This window comes from Bufo gargarizans, chromosome 3, assembly GCF_014858855.1.
Source record: "Bufo gargarizans isolate SCDJY-AF-19 chromosome 3, ASM1485885v1, whole genome shotgun sequence".
Lineage (NCBI taxonomy): Eukaryota > Metazoa > Chordata > Amphibia > Anura > Bufonidae > Bufo > Bufo gargarizans.
In genome coordinates, this window is record NC_058082.1 from 531839985 (window position 1) to 531860356 (window position 20372).

The following is a 20372-nucleotide window of genomic DNA, read 5'->3' on the forward strand; positions in this document are numbered from 1 at the left end:
GTGGCTGGCACTGCGATGATGTTTGTGGCTGAAACTGTGGTTGCTGCTGGCACTGCAGGGTTTTTGTGGCTGGAACTGTGCGGTGCTTCTGGAACTGCAGGGTTTTTGTGGCTGGAACTGTGCGGTGCTTCTGGAACTGCAGGGTTTTTGTGGCTGAAACTGTGGTTGCTGCTGGCACTGCAGGGTTTTTGTGGCTGGAACTGTGCGGTGCTTCTGGCACTGCAGGGTTTTTGTGGCTGGAACTGTGCGGTGCTTCTGGCACTGCAGGGTTTTTGTGGCTGGAACTGTGCGGTGCTTCTGGCACTGCAGGGTTTTTGTGGCTGGAACTGTGCGGTGCTTCTGGCACTGCAGGGGTTTTTGTGGCTGGAACTGTGCGGTGCTTCTGGCACTGCAGGGTTTTTGTGGCTAGAACTGTGCGGTGCTTCTGGCACTGCAGGGGTTTTTGTGGCTGGAACTGTGCGGTGCTTCTGGCACTGCAGGGTTTTTGTGGCTGGAACTGTGTGGTGCTTCTGGCACTGCAGGGTTTTTGTGGCTGGAACTGTGTGGTGCTTCTGGCACTGCAGGGTTTTTGTGGCTGGAACTGTGTGGTGCTTCTGGCACTGCAGGGTTTTTGTGGCTGGAACTGTGCGGTGCTTCTGGCACTGCAGGGTTTTTGTGGCTGGAACTGCGCGGTGCTTCTGGCACTGCAGGGGTTTTTGTGGCTAGAACTGCGCGGTGCTTCTGGCACTGCAGGGGTTTTTGTGGCTAGAACTGTGCGGTGCTTCTGGCACTGCAGGGGTTTTTGTGGCTGGAACTGTGCGGTGCTTCTGGCACTGCAGGGGTTTTTGTGGCTGGAACTGTGCGGTGCTTCTGGCACTGCAGGGGTTTTTGTGGCTGGAACTGTGCGGTGCTTCTGGCACTGCAGGGTTTTTGTGGCTGGAACTGTGCGGTGCTTCTGGCACTGCAGGGTTTTTGTGGCTGGAACTGTGCGGTGCTTCTGGCACTGCAGGGGTTTTTGTGGCTGGAACTGTGGGGTCTGCTGGCACTGCAGGGTTTTTGTGGCTGGAACTGTGCGGTGCTTCTGGCACTGCAGGGTTTTTGTGGCTAGAACTGTGCGGTGCTTCTGGCACTGCAGGGGTTTTTGTGGCTGGAACTGTGCGGTGCTTCTGGAACTGCAGGGTTTTTGTGGCTGGAACTGTGCGGTGCTTCTGGCACTGCAGGGTTTTTGTGGCTGGAACTGTGCGGTGCTTCTGGCACTGCAGGGGTTTTTGTGGCTGGAACTGTGGTTGCTGCTGGCACTGCGGGGGTGTTTGTGGCTGGAACTGTGTGGTGCTTCTGGAACTGCAGGGTTTGTGTGGCTGGAACTGTGCGGTGCTTCTGGCACTGCAGGGGTTTTTGTGGCTGGAACTGTGGGGTCTGCTGGCACTGCAGGGTTTTTGTGGCTGGAACTGTGCGGTGCTTCTGGCACTGCAGGGGTTTTTGTGGCTGGAACTGTGCGGTGCTTCTGGCACTGCAGGGGTTTTTGTGGCTGGAACTGTGCGGTGCTTCTGGCACTGCAGGGGTTTGTGTGGCTGGAACTGTGCGGTGCTTCTGGCACTGCAGGGGTTTTTGTGGCTGGAACTGCGCGGTGCTTCTGGCACTGCAGGGGTTTTTGTGGCTGGAACTGCGCGGTGCTTCTGGCACTGCAGGGGTTTTTGTGGCTGGAACTGCGGGGGTGTTTGTGGCTGGAACTATGGTTGCTGCTGGCACTGCGGGGGTGTTTGTGGCTGGAACTGTGGGGGCTGCTGGCATTGGGGGGCTGATGGCACTGTGGGAAGGTTGTTTGGAACTGGGGGCCTGATGTCATTGTGGGGGGCTGCTGACACTATGCAGGGCTGCTGTCTCTGGGGGTGTTTATGGCACTTGGGGGGGATTATGGCTCCTGTTGGATAAATTTTTTAAATCATTTTATTATTAGGGTCGTTCCAAAAAAAAACTAAAAGAAAACAAATTTAAAGAAACATCTGCGGTGGGAAAGCCCAGATCTATATTTTAAAAAGTAAGTATTAAAAAAAATTAATTGTTGATATATGAGGAAATAGTGCTCTACAAGTTCCTTTAACGTTATCTGCATTTTGTCTGGAATTCTGCTGTTGCGTACAGATGTCATCAAAGAAGACAACAATAGACTGGAAAAACCCACCCAGAAGGCGCCGTCGTATCCAGTGGCCGGTAAGTATAAAATCAACACTTGGAGTTTTTACTGTTTGATTCTTTGCATTAATCAGTATGTGCTCTTATTATAGATTTCTTCATCATCATCAGCGGAGGGCTCTCCCGAGGTGGCCGGCTCACCTGCCGAATCGCCAGCGTCGAGGGGAGGTGGACCAAGCCCGGACCGGGGCTGTCAAGAAGTAAGTATATATATATATATATATATATAGATATCTTAATTTTTTATTTTATTTAAGTTCAGTCTTCAAAAAATGTTTTATTTGTTTTAGAAATCTGCACCTAGAGCCGCCAGCGAGGATCCCCCATTCGCCTCCAGAGTCCGCGGGAATGAGCGTGGCGGTCGTAGACGTGTAAGTCTTGAATTAAGTAGTTTTATTAGCATTTGGTATTAGGATTTGTAACGGATCTCCTAGCACCCCGACCGGGTACCTCCGTTAATGGATGCTCCCAGTGCCTCCCGGGGACTCCAAGCACTCCGCTCGACACCGATACCACCACAGGAACCAGGAACAGCTCTTACAAGAGCTAGTAGTAATAGCCAGGGGAGTATACACGTATAGCAATCCCCACACACATGAGACGAGGCTCTATGTTGAATGTTAAAACAGCAACTCTTTATTGAGGGCTACCCGCCCGTATTTATGCAGGTCCCCATCTGGTGGCCACGCCCCTAGGGGACCAGAAGGAAGACTGTGACACAGGACAGATACAACACATCCCCACAATGCATCATGGTTTCCTCCTCTCTGCCCTAGAGACAACCGAGGAGCAATCCAATTATCTCTCAGGACAAAGGGAAATCGCCAATACACATGTGGAGACAACAGGACAGGAATCACCACCCAAACACACAATGGCACACCCCCACAGCAAACACAGACATTTAACATATCCCCAGATAGCTCAAGTCTGAGTGCATATCATTAGGTGAATGGCACTCAGACTACACGAATACACTAAAATTAGCTATCTGGGTGCCCTCACATAACATAAAATACAATTCCAAAGACAGATTTAAGCTGTGCGGCCGGTCTGTCTTCTCCTTTAAAGTTAGTATGGGCCATAATCCTGAGGCAAGAGGCTGGCAAACAGCCCCCTCCAAAACACTGTGGCGAGGTTGGTTTCGTCACACATCTCCTCCTCCCAGGGAAGACTAACCAGATCACGCCGGTCGGTACCTGAGTTAGTCTGGCCGCCCACCCACAACCAAATACTGAACCTGTTGAATTTAGTAGCCTGTCTCTGTCCAGTGAATCCACCAAGGATTATATTGGTAGCTGGTACTTCCGGTCTTTGAGTTGCTCCCTGGCTTGGAGTGGAGGTTGCTTTGTGGGCAGGGATCAGCGGTACTCTGCCCTGGTACCAGCGCTACCATGGAAGAAGCCTGGTTGAAGTCTGGTTGTTGGAGGGGGAGACCAACTGTCTCCCCTTTGGCTAAACAGCCCTTTTGCTGGGGGACAGGACCGACTGTCCCTACCCCCTGTGCTGTAAGTGCAGAGACCATGGTCCCATCTGCACTGTTGTGGGGCTTACTGTCTCCCCCTGGTGCGTTAAGCTGCCGCTGGGGAGAGGGGGTAACGAGCTCCTCTCCCATACATACTTCCAGCCGCTGGGGAGGGCGACCGACCGTCTCCGCTCCCAATACAGTGTCCTGCTGCTGGGGAAAGGAGACTGGGCTCTCTATTCCCTGTAGGACACTCTGCCGCTGGGGGACAGGACCGACTGTCTCTGCCCCCTGTAACTCCGCCTGCCGCTGGGGAATGGAGACTGGGCTCCCAATTCCCTGTAAATCACCCAGCCGCTGGGGAATGGAGACTGGGCTCCCAATTCCCTGTAAATCACCCAGCCGCTGGGGAATGGAGACTGGGCTGCCAATTCCCTGCAATTCACACTGCCAATAGGGAGAGGGGGTAACAAGCTCCTCTCCCATACATACTTCCAGCCTCTGGGGAAGGAGACCGACTGTTTCCACTCCCAATACAGTGTCCTGTTGCTGGGGAAAGGAGACTGGGCTCTCTGTTCCTTGTAGGACACTCTGCCGCTGGGGGACAGGACTGACTATCTCTGCCCCCTGTAACTCAGCCTGCCGCTGGGGAATGGAGACTGGGCTCCCAATTCCCTGCAGGAGCAGTGGAGAGACCTCGGTCCCATCTCCACCGGCCACCTGGGGTTCTTCCCAGTAAACATACACAATATCCTCCCAGCTGAAGGGCTCTGGACCTGGGTCTGACACTGCTCTCCTGCTGAGCCTTCTCACTGGAGTGGAACAGCTGCTGGTAGCCCTGTTCCAGCTCCATCTCCCGGGTCAACAGGTGGCCCAGGTCCTGCTTAATCTCATGAGTGTCGTCCCAGTCATACCTGCTCTCCCTCCATTCCAAGAGATCACGGAACCAGGCTTGTGTAGGGCTCCCAAACTCCAGCTCTGAAAAAGTCTCCCATAACAAGCCAGGACCATCAAACTCCTCTCCCTCTGGCTTGTCATTCTCAGCTGTCATGGGTAGGTACTGTGCCCCATACCACCAGAGCGCCTGGTAGGCATCTTCCAGCCACAGCTCCCGCCATACTAGGAGTTCCAATTCCTTTACCCATTCCTCCCGGGGCTGCTCTCCCAGGAAGGGCATCCGCAGGGCTACTCGCTTCTGCAACCGCTGGTCTTCCGTGGGGAGTCTCTCGTCCCGCATTTACTCCACAATACCCAGTACCTGGTACCAGATGCCTTTGCGGACTGCATCTCGGTCATCCATGACACCCTCATCGTACTCCACTGCTGTTTCCATTCTGGTGCTGTCAGGGTCGCTGTACTAGGACATGCGTTGCCCTCAAATTGTAAAATCCATGGAATGGTGTCTCCTGTAGCTGTCCTTCTGGCTGTGGGAACGATCCCACCGCTTACCACCAATGTAACGGATCTCCTAGCACCCCGACCGGGTACCTCCGTTAATGGATGCTCCCAGTGCCTCCGGGGAACTCCAAGCACTCCGCTCGACACGGATACCACCACAGGAACCAGGAACAGGAACAGCACACAACTGCACAAGACTGCACACAACTGCACACACGGCACATGACTGCACACAACTGCACAGGATTGCACACACGGCACATGACTGCACACAACTGCACAGGACTGCACACAACTGCACAGGACTGTACACAACTGCACAGGACTGCACACAACTGCACAGGACTGCACACACGGGAATAGTGGACGTCACAGTTTAGGGGACTATAACCTATGGTCAGTGTTAAGGGGGTGCTGTGGCGGTGGCATTTTAAGGAGACGGGGCACTGTGGGGGGGGTCACTGTGGGGTGCTGTGGAGGTGACATTTTAAGGAGACGGGGCACTGTGGGGGGGTCACTGTGGGGTGCTGTGGAGGTTACATTTTAAGAAGATGGGGCACTGTGGTTTGGGAAAGGATATACCTGTTTTTGCTATTGATTCTGTTCCATTTTCTCAGAAATCGTTAAAGGGCATAGTTCACAATATTCGTTTGATTGTGAGTGACGCTCATGTTGAGGATGTGTCATGTTTCGTCCTTAGCGGGTTGCCTACTCCTCTAGTGTTGGGGCTACCCTGGCTCACTAAACATAACCCCACCATTGATTGGCAAGCGAGGCAAATAAATGGTTGGAGTGACTTTTGCAGAGAGAATTGCCTCACGACATCTGTTTCTGAGGTTGCTACTAAGACTGTACCATCTTTTCTCTCTGAATTTTCGGATGTCTTCTCTGAGAGTGGAGTTCAGGATTTGCCCCCGCACAGGGAGTACGATTGCCCTATTAATCTCATCCCAGGCGCCAAGCTCCCTAAATCTCGTTTATACAATCTCTCCCAACCTGAAAGGGTCGCTATGCGTGCTTATATCTCTGAGAGTCTGAGAAAGGGACACATACGACCCTCGAAGTCACCTGTTGCCGCTGGTTTTTTCTTTGTTAAGAAAAAAGATGGTTCTTTAAGACCTTGTCTGGATTTCAGGGAGCTGAATAGTATCACTATTCGTGACCCTTATCCGCTTCCTCTGATCCCGGACCTTTTTAACCAGATTGTTGGGGCTAAAGTTTTTTCCAAGTTGGATCTAAGTAGGGCATACAACCTGGTCAGGGTCAGAGAAGGGGACGAATGGAAGACGGCCTTCAATACCCCTCAGGGACATTTTGAGAATTTGGTTATGCCTTTTGGTTTGATGAATGCTCCAGCCGTCTTTCAGCATTTCGTGAACAGCATTTTTTATCATTTAATGGTGAAATTTGTATTAGTGTATCTAGATGACATTTAGATTTTTTCTCCTGATTTTAAAACTCATAAGGAACACTTACGTCAGGTCTTGCTCATCCTGCGGGAGAATAAATTATATGCGAAACTGGAAAAATGTGTGTTTGCGGTTCCAGAAATTCAATTTCTGGGGTTTCTTCTCTCCGCTTCTGGTTTTCGCATGGACCCCGAGAAGGTCCGCGCTGTGCTTGAGTGGGAGCTTCCTGAGAATCAGAAGGCGCTGATGCGTTTTTTGGGTTTTGACAATTATTACAGGAAGTTTATTTTGAATTATTCCTCTGTTGTTAAACCACTCACTTATATGACTAGAAAGGGGGTAGATTTTTCCTCCTGGTCGGTAGAGGCGCGTAAGGCCTTTTCTAATATCAAGGAGAGTTTTGCTTCCGCTCCCATCTTGGTGCAACCTGATATTTCTCTACCCTTCATATTTGAGGTGGACGCTTCTGAGGTGGGTGTGGGTGCGGTCTTGTCTCAGGGTCCCTCTCCTGCCAAATGACGACAGTGTGCCTTTTTCTCGAAGAAACTCTCCTCCGCAGAGAGAAATTACGATGTGGGAGATAGGGAGTTGTTGGCCATCAAGTTAGCTTTTGAGGAATGGCGCCATTGGCTAGAGGGAGCCAGACACCCTATTACTATGTTTACTGACCATAAGAATCTGGCCTACTTGGAGTAAGCCAAGCGTCTGAACCCCAGACTTTTCAAGGTTTAATTTTGTTGTCACGTTCCGCCCTGGGGTTAAGAATGTGAAGGTTCTCCGGGAGGTGGGAATTTTGAAGACCCGGGTGCCATTTTCGGCTGAAGGTGTGGTGGTCTCTGCTCTTTATCCTGAATTGGAGGCAGAGGTTCAGGTAGCCCAGTCAGAGGCTCCTGATCTTTGTCCTCCTGGGAGGTTGTTTGTGCCTCTCGCTTTAAGACACAACATTTTTAAGGAGCACCACGATACTGTCCTTGCTGGGCACCCAGGGGTAAGAGCCACAGTGGATCTCATCGCTCGGAGATTCTGGTGGCCTGCGCTTCGTAAGTCGGTTGAGGGTTTTGTGGCAGCCTGCGAGACCTGCGCTCGTGCCAAAGTCCCTCATTCACGGCCATCAGGTCCTCTCCTTCCGTTACCCATTCCTTCCCGTCCTTGGACACATCTGTCCATGGACTTCATTACGGACCTGCCTCGTTCCTCGGAGAAAACTGTGATTCTGGTGGTGGTGGACCGTTTTAGCAAAATGGTGCATTTCATCCCTTTTCCTGGCTTGCCCAATGCTAAGACGCTGGCGCAGGCATTTATTGATCACATTGTCAAATTGCATGGTATTCCTTCAGACATAGTCTCTGATAGGGGCACGCAGTTTGTTTCCAGATTCTGGAAGGCTTTCTGTTCTCGCTTGGGGGTTCGGTTGTCATTCTCTTCTGCTTTCCACCCGCAGTCGAATGGCCAGACAGAGCGTGTTAATCAGAATCTGGAGACATATCTGCGCTGTTTTGTGGCGGAGAATTAGGAGGATTGGTGTTCTTTTTTGTCCCTTGCTGAGTTTGCTTTAAATAACCGTCGTCAGGAGTCCTCTGATAAGTCACCATTTTTTGGTGCATATGGGTTTCATCCGCAGTTTGGGACATTCTCTGGAGAGGGGTCTTCTGGTTTACCTGATGAGGACAGATTCTCCTCGTCGGCAGAGGGCGGAGCCAGCAAGTCATGGTGTAGGACGTAGTCTGCCGGAGCTCCTCACCGCTATTCCAGCTTCATTAGCTATTATATCAAGTGGACACAGATCCAAGATGGGGAAAACCTCTAGAGACAAAGATGGTGCAGCAGGGAACACCCTGAAGACAAAAAAGACACAGGGGGACCTGACCAAATACCTCAACAGGAGATCCTCCTCGCACCCTGAGGGAGGCAAGATGGTGCGGGAGGCGCGAATCAACTCCGAGAGAGAAGGGGCTGACTCAGAGGCCGACAGCTCGGACGCTAAAACCTACATTGGAGGTGAGGTTGATGCCCTTCCTCTCACCCGCGGCTTTTTGCAGCAGTCCCTGGCCCAGGCCCCCTCACCGGTCATGAAAGAACTCTCAGATATCAAGACTGAGTTCTTACAGCTAGGTCACCGGGTGGAACGCCTGGAGGATAGCCACGATCTCCTTCTTCAGCACGAGAGGGGAGTTCATTGCCACTTATCGGCCATGTCTAAAATGATAAATACAGCCTTCTTCAACCTGGAAGACCAGGAAAACAGAGGCCGGAGGAAAAATGTCCGGCTGCGGGGTATACCCGAATCAGTACAAGCTGAAGACCTGATGGACACAGTCCGCCGCCTTTTTGCTACTTTAGTAGGCGAGGAACAGGCTGCCGCCATTACCATTGAAAGGGCCCACAGAGCTCTTAGGCCCAAGCCTGCCGCCGGAGAACCACCTAGGGATGTGGTTTGTGCCCTGATGAACTTTCTGGACACAGCGGCCGTCTTGAGAGCGGCCAGAGAGAAAGGGGACGCCACCCTAGATGGCCATAAGGTTCTTTTATTTCAAGATCTGGCGGCTAGTACACTAGCCAAACAAAGGAACTTGCGCCCGCTAACCTCGTTGCTGAGGGATAAGAAGCTGCCTGTCAGATGGCTCTTTCCATTCGGCTTATTTACTATGATCGGAGGGAAGCAATTCACGGTGAGGACACCGGAGGACTTACCGTCTGTGTGGAAGGCCTTGGGAATCGAGACCCTGGACATTCCGTCTTGGCTCCCCTGCAATCCATCCCCGGACCTTCCTGGCCTTCCACAATCGGAGGAATGGAGGATGGCACAGAGGTAAAAATCGCCGAAAAAAAGAGCCTTTTGAAGTGCCTCTATCCGAAGTTAAGTAAACAATCTTCGACACCAATAGACACTCTGAGATACAGCGGCATTGGGATCGTACGGCCACACCGCCACCTGGCAGGACTCAGGTTTTATACGGCTTATTTAAATCTGCACCCTATTATGGCGGTACCTTCTTTTGGATCCTTTGTTATTTACACTGGCCGCCCAGCTTGCGGCTTTCATATTTTCTATACTGCTTAGATGCTCACCCATCTTTCCTTATTTGCTCTCCATTTGCCTTTCCCCCCTCCCTCCCCCTTACTTTCCGCATGCCTTTTTTCCTAGCCTTTTCCATCTCCTACTGCCCCCCCCATTCCCCCCCCCTCCCTTTTTGTAGAGCATTCTTCTAATTAAGGGCCTCGTGTTTAAGCTTCTTATTGCATAGTACATGTCCACTCTATGCAACTGTTTTTACATGTTGGGTTTAGTGTGTGGGACCGGGTTAGTTGGGTACGTCCACACTACTTTTCCCCCCTCCTATTGAGGTTCTTTAACCTCATAGACAGACACTTCAGGTTGACTTTCTACAGTGTACAATGTTTATATTTCTTTTTATGTATTTCTGTTTTTGTGTTAATGTGTGTCACCTCCTGGCTAGTTCTTCAGAACAGCTCCACAAAATGTCACCATGTCTGATCTAAAGATCGTGTCATTTAATGTAAATGGCATGAACACACCGCAAAAGAGGAGTCAAATATACCATTTACTTTGCAAAGAAAGGGCTGACTTGGTTCTTCTACAAGAGACCCATTTCAGACATCTGCACGTCCCTAATGTTATCAGCAAAAACTTCCCTGTTTGGTATCATGCTGCATATACCTCGGCAGCTAGAGGAGTTTCAATAGGCGTGGGGCAAAATTTCCCATTCACTTTAGTGTCCAAACTGGTAGATCCGGAGGGCCGTTATTTATTCTTAAAAGGCAAGGTGGCGAACTCCATGTTTACTTTGGTCAACCTCTGGCCAATTCACATGGTTACTCCGCACTCTTAGGGTTCTAAAGACCTTTGGAGAAGGTCACCTTGTTCTTGGTGGAGACCTCAATCTTACTCTAGACCCCTCTAAGGACTCAACCTCAATAGGCCATCCCCCCTCTAAAGGCAAGTGAGAAGGCTTCTTCTCGCACTCACGGATCTCAGGATCTCGGACGTTTGGCGCATCCTACATCCAGAAGACAAGGACTTCACCTTCCACTCGCAGACGCATGATACATATCAACGCCTTGACTATCTTTTTATAACTAACCAATTATTGCCCTCGGTTTCTGAGGCCAGTATTGGAAACATAGTTGTCTCTGATCATGCGCCGGTGAGTGTGAAGTTGAGAGTGCGTGACATCCCTCCGAGATCCTGTGTCTGGAGATTGAACGAGACGCTCCTGGAGGACGAGTCACACAAGAAGGAGATAGAACAATGTCTCAAAAATTATTTTTTGGGAGAATGCTGGTGGTTTAACCAATGGGACGACCCTATGGGAAGCTCATAAGGTGGTAATTAGAGGGGAGCTCATTAGTTTGGGCTCTAGAGTCAAGAGAAACAGGCAGAAGCAATTAGACTCCCTTCTTCAGCAGATTTATACTCTTGAAATCTTGCATAAGAAGGCGAGATCAGTTGAGGTCTTGGAATCTCTTAAACGATTAAGACACAAGGTCACTGACCTGCTGAATGTGCGAGCAGCTCGGGCACTGAAGACATTGCGCTTCAAACAATATCTACATGGAAATAGGGGCTCCAAATTAGTTTCTAACCTTTTAAAAGGTCAAAGGAACAGATCCTTTATCTCAGCGATTTAATCAGCCACAGGCTCCCGACTCATCAACACCCCTGCGATAGCTCGAGAGTTTTGCACCTTTTATTCATCTCTGTATAACCTCCCGGCACCCCTTAGAGGTCAGCAGTTGGTTGGACATATCACAGACTTCCTGAGCTCTATCGTCACCCCCAAAATTTCTGCAAATGACATAGGTGGTCTGCTCCAGCCCTTTACGGTGGAAGAAGTAAACCAAGTATTATTTTCTATTCCTTCGGGCAAGAGTCCTGGCCCCGATGGGTTCCCCATCTATTACTTCAAAAGGTTTAAAGAGACTCTCGTACCCCACTTTGTAGATGTTTGCAATTCTCTTTTGAAGGGTGGCTCTCTGACCCCACAGGCCCAGGAAGCACATATAACAATTATCCATAAAGAAGGAAAGGACAGAGAAGCTTGTGGCAGCTATAGGCCAATTTCATTGCTAAACACCGATTTGAAATGGTGGGCCAAACTGCTTAACAACAGAATTTCGAAGTTGCTTCCTGGGCTTGAGGGTGAAGAACAGGTGGGCTTTGTGGCAGGCAGAGAGGGCAGACACAATATAAGTAGAGTAGTACATGTGATTACGCACGCTATCAAAACCAAATCCCCTCTGGTGCTCCTAGGCACGGATGCTGAGAAGGCGTTCGATAGGGTCAGCTGGAGTTATATGGAAAGAACCTTAAATGCTTTCGGCTTTCCTGAAGATTTTATTACAGCCATATTTACTTTATACTCGGCACCCTCTGCAAGAGAGATGGTGAATGGAACCCTATCGGGCGCCTTCCAAATTAAAAATGGCACCCGCCAAGGTTGCCCGCTATCTCCCACCCTGTTTATTCTCGTCCTAGAGACATTATTATTAAAATTCCGCCAATCCCCTGTGATTAAGGGTGTAAACTTGGGGAAGTTTAATCACAAGATGGCGGCCTTTGCGGACGACCTTCTGCTCTTTATGTCTAACCCTGAGGTTATGCAGATATTTGAATCCTTTGGTCAACTCTCGAACTTTAAGATAAACTTTGATAAGTCGGAAGCCTTGGGTATTTCTTTACCACCTGCCCTGCGTTGCAGAGTTAAAACCCTCACCCCATTTAAGTGGCCTCCATTGGCAATCAAATATTTGGGTGTCATGATCCCAATAGATCCCAAATTTTTATTTAAACTTAATTTCCCTCCTCTACTCTCAAAAGTAACTTCCATTCTCTCAAAAAGCTCCTCGCTGTTTCTCACTTGGCTAGGCAGAAAAAATGTCCTGACCACCTATATTCTCCCTCTGCTTATGTACACCCTGAGAGCACTTCCCATATTGATTCCTGGCAACTATATAAATAAAGTTCAATCAATTATGAGTAAATACCTCTGGAATGGAGGTCACCCTAGAATGTCTTTCCGCTTGCTCTCTCGCAGGAAAACACAAGGCGGTATCTCTCTCCCGGATCTTCCATCCTATATACGAGCCATTAACCTGGAAAGATGGCTTTCACTGGCTCGATGTGAATCTCAACATATGCACATTGACCTGGAGATGGCCCTCTTAGGCAAAGACTCTTTTCACAAAATATGGTTACCCGGGAGATCCGGGGGAGAGACCAAAATTGATAGTGTACTCACCAGAGGAGTGTTGCACACCTGCCACAGATCAAAGGAACTTAATTCAGGGCAAGGTAAGATTTCCCCCCTAGCTCCTATCTCAGTTTTGCCCACTCTTCTGTGCCCCCAAATTAATTATCCCTCTGATATATGGCTTTCACTGTCAAACCATTGATTGGGAGACCTGGTGAGACTTGAAACTACTGTTGATTACTTCAGCACTTTCTCAGGCGATATTGACCTGGGGAAAAACTTTATTCAGAAAAATGATTTTGAGTCCATGTGTAGGCGGTTCAAGTCTTCTGAGCTCGTCCCCTTGCCAGACCCAACATGGTTGGAAAATTTTGTCTTACTACCGCGTTTGCCTCATAAATGCACCACTCTCATTTACAGACAAATCCTCACTGCCAGGGACTCCAGGCCCCCACCATGGTTAGCTGACTGGGAGAAGGAACTGCAACTCACCTTAAATGATGCTGATAGGAAATGGGTCCAAAAGTGTTCACACGGCTTTTCTAAATGCATAAAAACACAAGAAAATTCAGTTAAGGTGGCATTCAGGTGGTATAGGACACCTGAATTTATTTATAAAATTCAGTTGCTCCCCACAGATTTGTGTTGGCGATGCAATATTGCCTTCGGCTCCATTTCCCATATTTGGTGGTCGTGTACAGGCATCCATAATTTCTGGGCGGAAGTCGAGAGTACTATAAATTTGATTTGTAACTCATCCTTAAAGCTCACAGCCCAATTAACATTACTCTGGTTACCTACCCCAGTTTTTCGCCCTGGAAAACACAACCTGACCATACACTTGCTGATGGCTGCTAAACTCTTGATCCCTGTAAAATGGAGGTCAGTAGACCTCCCTACCCTGGATATGTGGAGAGATAGGGTCCACCAGATATGCCAAATGGAGGAACTGATTGGATGGACACATCACAGCAGGGACCGCTTTCTGCAGATCTGGCAGCCTTGGCTACACTATAGAGTGGCATACTTGAACTCATTGCAACCCGGTACTGCTTAACTTATGAAAGACGAGGTGTCAATTCTGACCACTCTCTGAGTTTCCCCCACCTCCAGCATACCTGACTGCCTCCTACACTAACAGGATTTAAATAGAAATATTAAATATTAGAAAATTAGGCTGATACATTAAGCATATTTTCATTCTCAAACATTATGCGGATTGTAGCTTACTACATGAGGTGACACAGTGTTAGAGCCGTTGCTCTGTTTACCCGTTTTTCTAATGAGACTGATGGTCTCAGATGAGTGGTCACCTCGTATTTACGTGTATTGTCTGGCTATGCCCTTGATGATGTATGTCTGCTTCCATAATGATGTGACTCACTCAACTTTGAATTGATTTTTTGAAATATGATCTTTGAAATATGATCTTTGTTTGACTAATAAAAAGAGATTTCAAACAGATTCTCCTCGTCTTTGTCATCTATTTGGCAAAAGATTCAGGATAATCTTAAGAGCATGAGTGAAAGATATAAGCGTGTGGCGGATAAGAGACGTGTGCCTGGTCCGGACCAGAATGTTGGTGATCTGGTGTGGTTGTCTACTAAGAATATCAAATTGAAGTTTCCCTCCTGGAAGTTGGGTCCTAATTTTTTTGGGCCTTACAAAATCTAGTCCGTCATCAATCCTGTTGCCTACCGTCTTGATCTTCCTCAGACATGGAAGATCCATAATGTTTTTCATAAGTCCTTATTAAAACCTTATGTCCAACCCATTGTACCCTCGTCTTTGTCTCCTCCTCCAATTGTGGTTGATGGTAATCTTGAATTTCAGGTCTCTAGGATTGTGGATTCTCATGTTGTCCGCGGTTCTCTCCAGTACCTCGTTTATTGGGAGGGTTATGGTCCTGAGGAGAGGATGTGGGTCCCAGTGACGAACATTAAGGCCACTCGTCTCATCAGGGCTTTCCATAGGTCCCATCCTGAGAGGGTGGGCTCTGAGTGTCCGGAGTCCACTCGTAGAAGGAGGGGTACTGTCACCACCAGACATCTGAGAAGCTCTGACAGACATTCTTCAGAACCTCCTCCTTGAGGTTCCTTTTGTTTTGCTTTCGTTTTCTCATCTCGTTAGCCTCAGTACTGTGTGAGAGGTAGCTTTCTTTCAGGGGATATCCTCACAAATACCTTTGCAGACAACAGGTTTTAAGGTCCAATCAGTGCATTTATTGTGCACACCAGCAAAAGCAACAAAACAATAAACACTATAACTAATACATAACGTCCCTATTGTCACGGTAGGTAAGATAAGGGAAGGAAACAGAACAGAGAAGGCCGTCAAGAGGCACAGTGTTGGCAGTGTGGAAATTATGGACACTTTGCCAGAGGGTGTTGGAGTGATCCGGCTGGGCACCGGCTGGGCACCCATTGCATAGTACATGTCCACTCTATGCAACTGTTTTTACATGTTGGGTTTAGTGTGTGGGACCGGGTTAGTTGGGTACGTCCACACTACTTTTCCCCCCTCCTATTGAGGTTCTTTAACCTCATAGACAGACACTTCAGGTTGACTTTCTACAGTGTACAATGTTTATATTTCTTTTTATGTATTTCTGTTTTTGTGTTAATGTGTGTCACCTCCTGGCTAGTTCTTCAGAACAGCTCCACAAAATGTCACCATGTCTGATCTAAAGATCGTGTAATTTAATGTAAATGGCATGAACACACCGCAAAAGAGGAGTCAAATATACCATTTACTTTGCAAAGAAAGGGCTGACTTGGTTCTTCTACAAGAGACCCATTTCAGACATCTGCACGTCCCTAATGTTATCAGCAAAAACTTCCCTGTTTGGTATCATGCTGCATATACCTCGGCAGCTAGAGGAGTTTCAATAGGCGTGGGGCAAAATTTCCCATTCACTTTAGTGTCCAAACTGGTAGATCCGGAGGGCCGTTATTTATTCTTAAAAGGCAAGGTGGCGAACTCCATGTTTACTTTGGTCAACCTCTGGCCAATTCACATGGTTACTCCGCACTCTTAGGGTTCTAAAGACCTTTGGAGAAGGTCACCTTGTTCTTGGTGGAGACCTCAATCTTACTCTAGACCCCTCTAAGGACTCAACCTCAATAGGCCATCCCCCCTCTAAAGGCAAGTGAGAAGGCTTCTTCTCGCACTCACGGATCTCAGGATCTCGGACGTTTGGCGCATCCTACATCCAGAAGACAAGGACTTCACCTTCCACTCGCAGACGCATGATACATATCAACGCCTTGACTATCTTTTTATAACTAACCAATTATTGCCCTCGGTTTCTGAGGCCAGTATTGGAAACATAGTTGTCTCTGATCATGCGCCGGTGAGTGTGAAGTTGAGAGTGCGTGACATCCCTCCGAGATCCTGTGTCTGGAGATTGAACGAGACACTCCTGGAGGACGAGTCACACAAGAAGGAGATAGAACAATGTCTCAAAAATTATTTTTTGGGAGAATGCTGGTGGTTTAACCAATGGGACGACCCTATGGGAAGCTCATAAGGTGGTAATTAGAGGGGAGCTCATTAGTTTGGGCTCTAGAGTCAAGAGAAACAGGCAGAAGCAATTAGACTCCCTTCTTCAGCAGATTTATACTCTTGAAATCTTGCATAAGAAGGCGAGATCAGTTGAGGTCTTGGAATCTCTTAAACGATTAAGACACAAGGTCACTGACCTGCTGAATGTGCGAGCAGCTCGGGCACTGAAGACATTGCGCTTCAAACAATATCTACATGGAAATAGGGGCTCCAAATTAGTTTCTAACCTTTTAAAAGGTCAAAGGAACAGATCCTTTATCTCAGCGATTTAATCAGCCACAGGCTCCCGACTCATCAACACCCCTGCGATAGCTCGAGAGTTTTGCACCTTTTATTCATCTCTGTATAACCTCCCGGCACCCCTTAGAGGTCAGCAGTTGGTTGGACATATCACAGACTTCCTGAGCTCTATCGTCACCCCCAAAATTTCTGCAAATGACATAGGTGGTCTGCTCCAGCCCTTTACGGTGGAAGAAGTAAACCAAGTATTATTTTCTATTCCTTCGGGCAAGAGTCCTGGCCCCGATGGGTTCCCCATCTATTACTTCAAAAGGTTTAAAGAGACTCTCGTACCCCACTTTGTAGATGTTTGCAATTCTCTTTTGAAGGGTGGCTCTCTGACCCCACAGGCCCAGGAAGCACATATAACAATTATCCATAAAGAAGGAAAGGACAGAGAAGCTTGTGGCAGCTATAGGCCAATTTCATTGCTAAACACCGATTTGAAATGGTGGGCCAAACTGCTTAACAACAGAATTTCGAAGTTGCTTCCTGGGCTTGAGGGTGAAGAACAGGTGGGCTTTGTGGCAGGCAGAGAGGGCAGACACAATATAAGTAGAGTAGTACATGTGATTACGCACGCTATCAAAACCAAATCCCCTCTGGTGCTCCTAGGCACGGATGCTGAGAAGGCGTTCGATAGGGTCAGCTGGAGTTATATGGAAAGAACCTTAAATGCTTTCGGCTTTCCTGAAGATTTTATTACAGCCATATTTACTTTATACTCGGCACCCTCTGCAAGAGAGATGGTGAATGGAACCCTATCGGGCGCCTTCCAAATTAAAAATGGCACCCGCCAAGGTTGCCCGCTATCTCCCACCCTGTTTATTCTCGTCCTAGAGACATTATTATTAAAATTCCGCCAATCCCCTGTGATTAAGGGTGTAAACTTGGGGAAGTTTAATCACAAGATGGCGGCCTTTGCGGACGACCTTCTGCTCTTTATGTCTAACCCTGAGGTTATGCAGATATTTGAATCCTTTGGTCAACTCTCGAACTTTAAGATAAACTTTGATAAGTCGGAAGCCTTGGGTATTTCTTTACCACCTGCCCTGCGTTGCAGAGTTAAAACCCTCACCCCATTTAAGTGGCCTCTATTGGCAATCAAATATTTGGGTGTCATGATCCCAATAGATCCCAAATTTTTATTTAAACTTAATTTCCCTCCTCTACTCTCAAAAGTAACTTCCATTCTCTCAAAAAGCTCCTCGCTGTTTCTCACTTGGCTAGGCAGAAAAAATGTCCTGACCACCTATATTCTCCCTCTGCTTATGTACACCCTGAGAGCACTTCCCATATTGATTCCTGGCAACTATATAAATAAAGTTCAATCAATTATGAGTAAATACCTCTGGAATGGAGGTCACCCTAGAATGTCTTTCCGCTTGCTCTCTCGCAGGAAAACACAAGGCGGTATCTCTCTCCCGGATCTTCCATCCTATATACGAGCCATTAACCTGGAAAGATGGCTTTCACTGGCTCGATGTGAATCTCAACATATGCACATTGACCTGGAGATGGCCCTCTTAGGCAAAGACTCTTTTCACAAAATATGGTTACCCGGGAGATCCGGGGGAGAGACCAAAATTGATAGTGTACTCACCAGAGGAGTGTTGCACACCTGCCACAGATCAAAGGAACTTAATTCAGGGCAAGGTAAGATTTCCCCCCTAGCTCCTATCTCAGTTTTGCCCACTCTTCTGTGCCCCCAAATTAATTATCCCTCTGATATATGGCTTTCACTGTCAAACCATTGATTGGGAGACCTGGTGAGACTTGAAACTACTGTTGATTACTTCAGCACTTTCTCAGGCGATATTGACCTGGGGAAAAACTTTATTCAGAAAAATGATTTTGAGTCCATGTGTAGGCGGTTCAAGTCTTCTGAGCTCGTCCCCTTGCCAGACCCAACATGGTTGGAAAATTTTGTCTTACTACCGCGTTTGCCTCATAAATGCACCACTCTCATTTACAGACAAATCCTCACTGCCAGGGACTCCAGGCCCCCACCATGGTTAGCTGACTGGGAGAAGGAACTGCAACTCACCTTAAATGATGCTGATAGGAAATGGGTCCAAAAGTGTTCACACGGCTTTTCTAAATGCATAAAAACACAAGAAAATTCAGTTAAGGTGGCATTCAGGTGGTATAGGACACCTGAATTTATTTATAAAATTCAGTTGCTCCCCACAGATTTGTGTTGGCGATGCAATATTGCCTTCGGCTCCATTTCCCATATTTGGTGGTCGTGTACAGGCATCCATAATTTCTGGGCGGAAGTCGAGAGTACTATAAATTTGATTTGTAACTCATCCTTAAAGCTCACAGCCCAATTAACATTACTCTGGTTACCTACCCCAGTTTTTCGCCCTGGAAAACACAACCTGACCATACACTTGCTGATGGCTGCTAAACTCTTGATCCCTGTAAAATGGAGGTCAGTAGACCTCCCTACCCTGGATATGTGGAGAGATAGGGTCCACCAGATATGCCAAATGGAGGAACTGATTGGATGGACACATCACAGCAGGGACCGCTTTCTGCAGATCTGGCAGCCTTGGCTACACTATAGAGTGGCATACTTGAACTCATTGTAACCCGGTACTGCTTAACTTATGAAAGACGAGGTGTCAATTCTGACCACTCTCTGAGTTTCCCCCACCTCCAGCATACCTGACTGCCTCCTACACTAACAGGATTTAAATAGAAATATTAAATATTAGAAAATTAGGCTGATACATTAAGCATATTTTCATTCTCAAACATTATGCGGATTGTAGCTTACTACATGAGGTGACACAGTGTTAGAGCCGTTGCTCTGTTTACCCGTTTTTCTAATGAGACTGATGGTCTCAGATGAGTGGTCACCTCGTATTTACGTGTATTGTCTGGCTATGCCCTTGATGATGTATGTCTGCTTCCATAATGATGTGACTCACTCAACTTTGAATTGATTTTTTGAAATATGATCTTTGAAATATGATCTTTGTTTGACTAATAAAAAGAGATTTCAAACAGATTCTCCTCGTCTTTGTCATCTATTTGGCAAAAGATTCAGGATAATCTTAAGAGCATGAGTGAAAGATATAAGCGTGTGGCGGATAAGAGACGTGTGCCTGGTCCGGACCAGAATGTTGGTGATCTGGTGTGGTTGTCTACTAAGAATATCAAATTGAAGTTTCCCTCCTGGAAGTTGGGTCCTAATTTTTTTGGGCCTTACAAAATCTAGTCCGTCATCAATCCTGTTGCCTACCGTCTTGATCTTCCTCAGACATGGAAGATCCATAATGTTTTTCATAAGTCCTTATTAAAACCTTATGTCCAACCCATTGTACCCTCGTCTTTGTCTCCTCCTCCAATTGTGGTTGATGGTAATCTTGAATTTCAGGTCTCTAGGATTGTGGATTCTCATGTTGTCCGCGGTTCTCTCCAGTACCTCGTTTATTGGGAGGGTTATGGTCCTGAGGAGAGGATGTGGGTCCCAGTGACGAACATTAAGGCCACTCGTCTCATCAGGGCTTTCCATAGGTCCCATCCTGAGAGGGTGGGCTCTGAGTGTCCGGAGTCCACTCGTAGAAGGAGGGGTACTGTCACCACCAGACATCTGAGAAGCTCTGACAGACATTCTTCAGAACCTCCTCCTTGAGGTTCCTTTTGTTTTGCTTTCGTTTTCTCATCTCGTTAGCCTCAGTACTGTGTGAGAGGTAGCTTTCTTTCAGGGGATATCCTCACAAATACCTTTGCAGACAACAGGTTTTAAGGTCCAATCAGTGCATTTATTGTGCACACCAGCAAAAGCAACAAAACAATAAACACTATAACTAATACATAACGTCCCTATTGTCACGGTAGGTAAGATAAGGGAAGGAAACA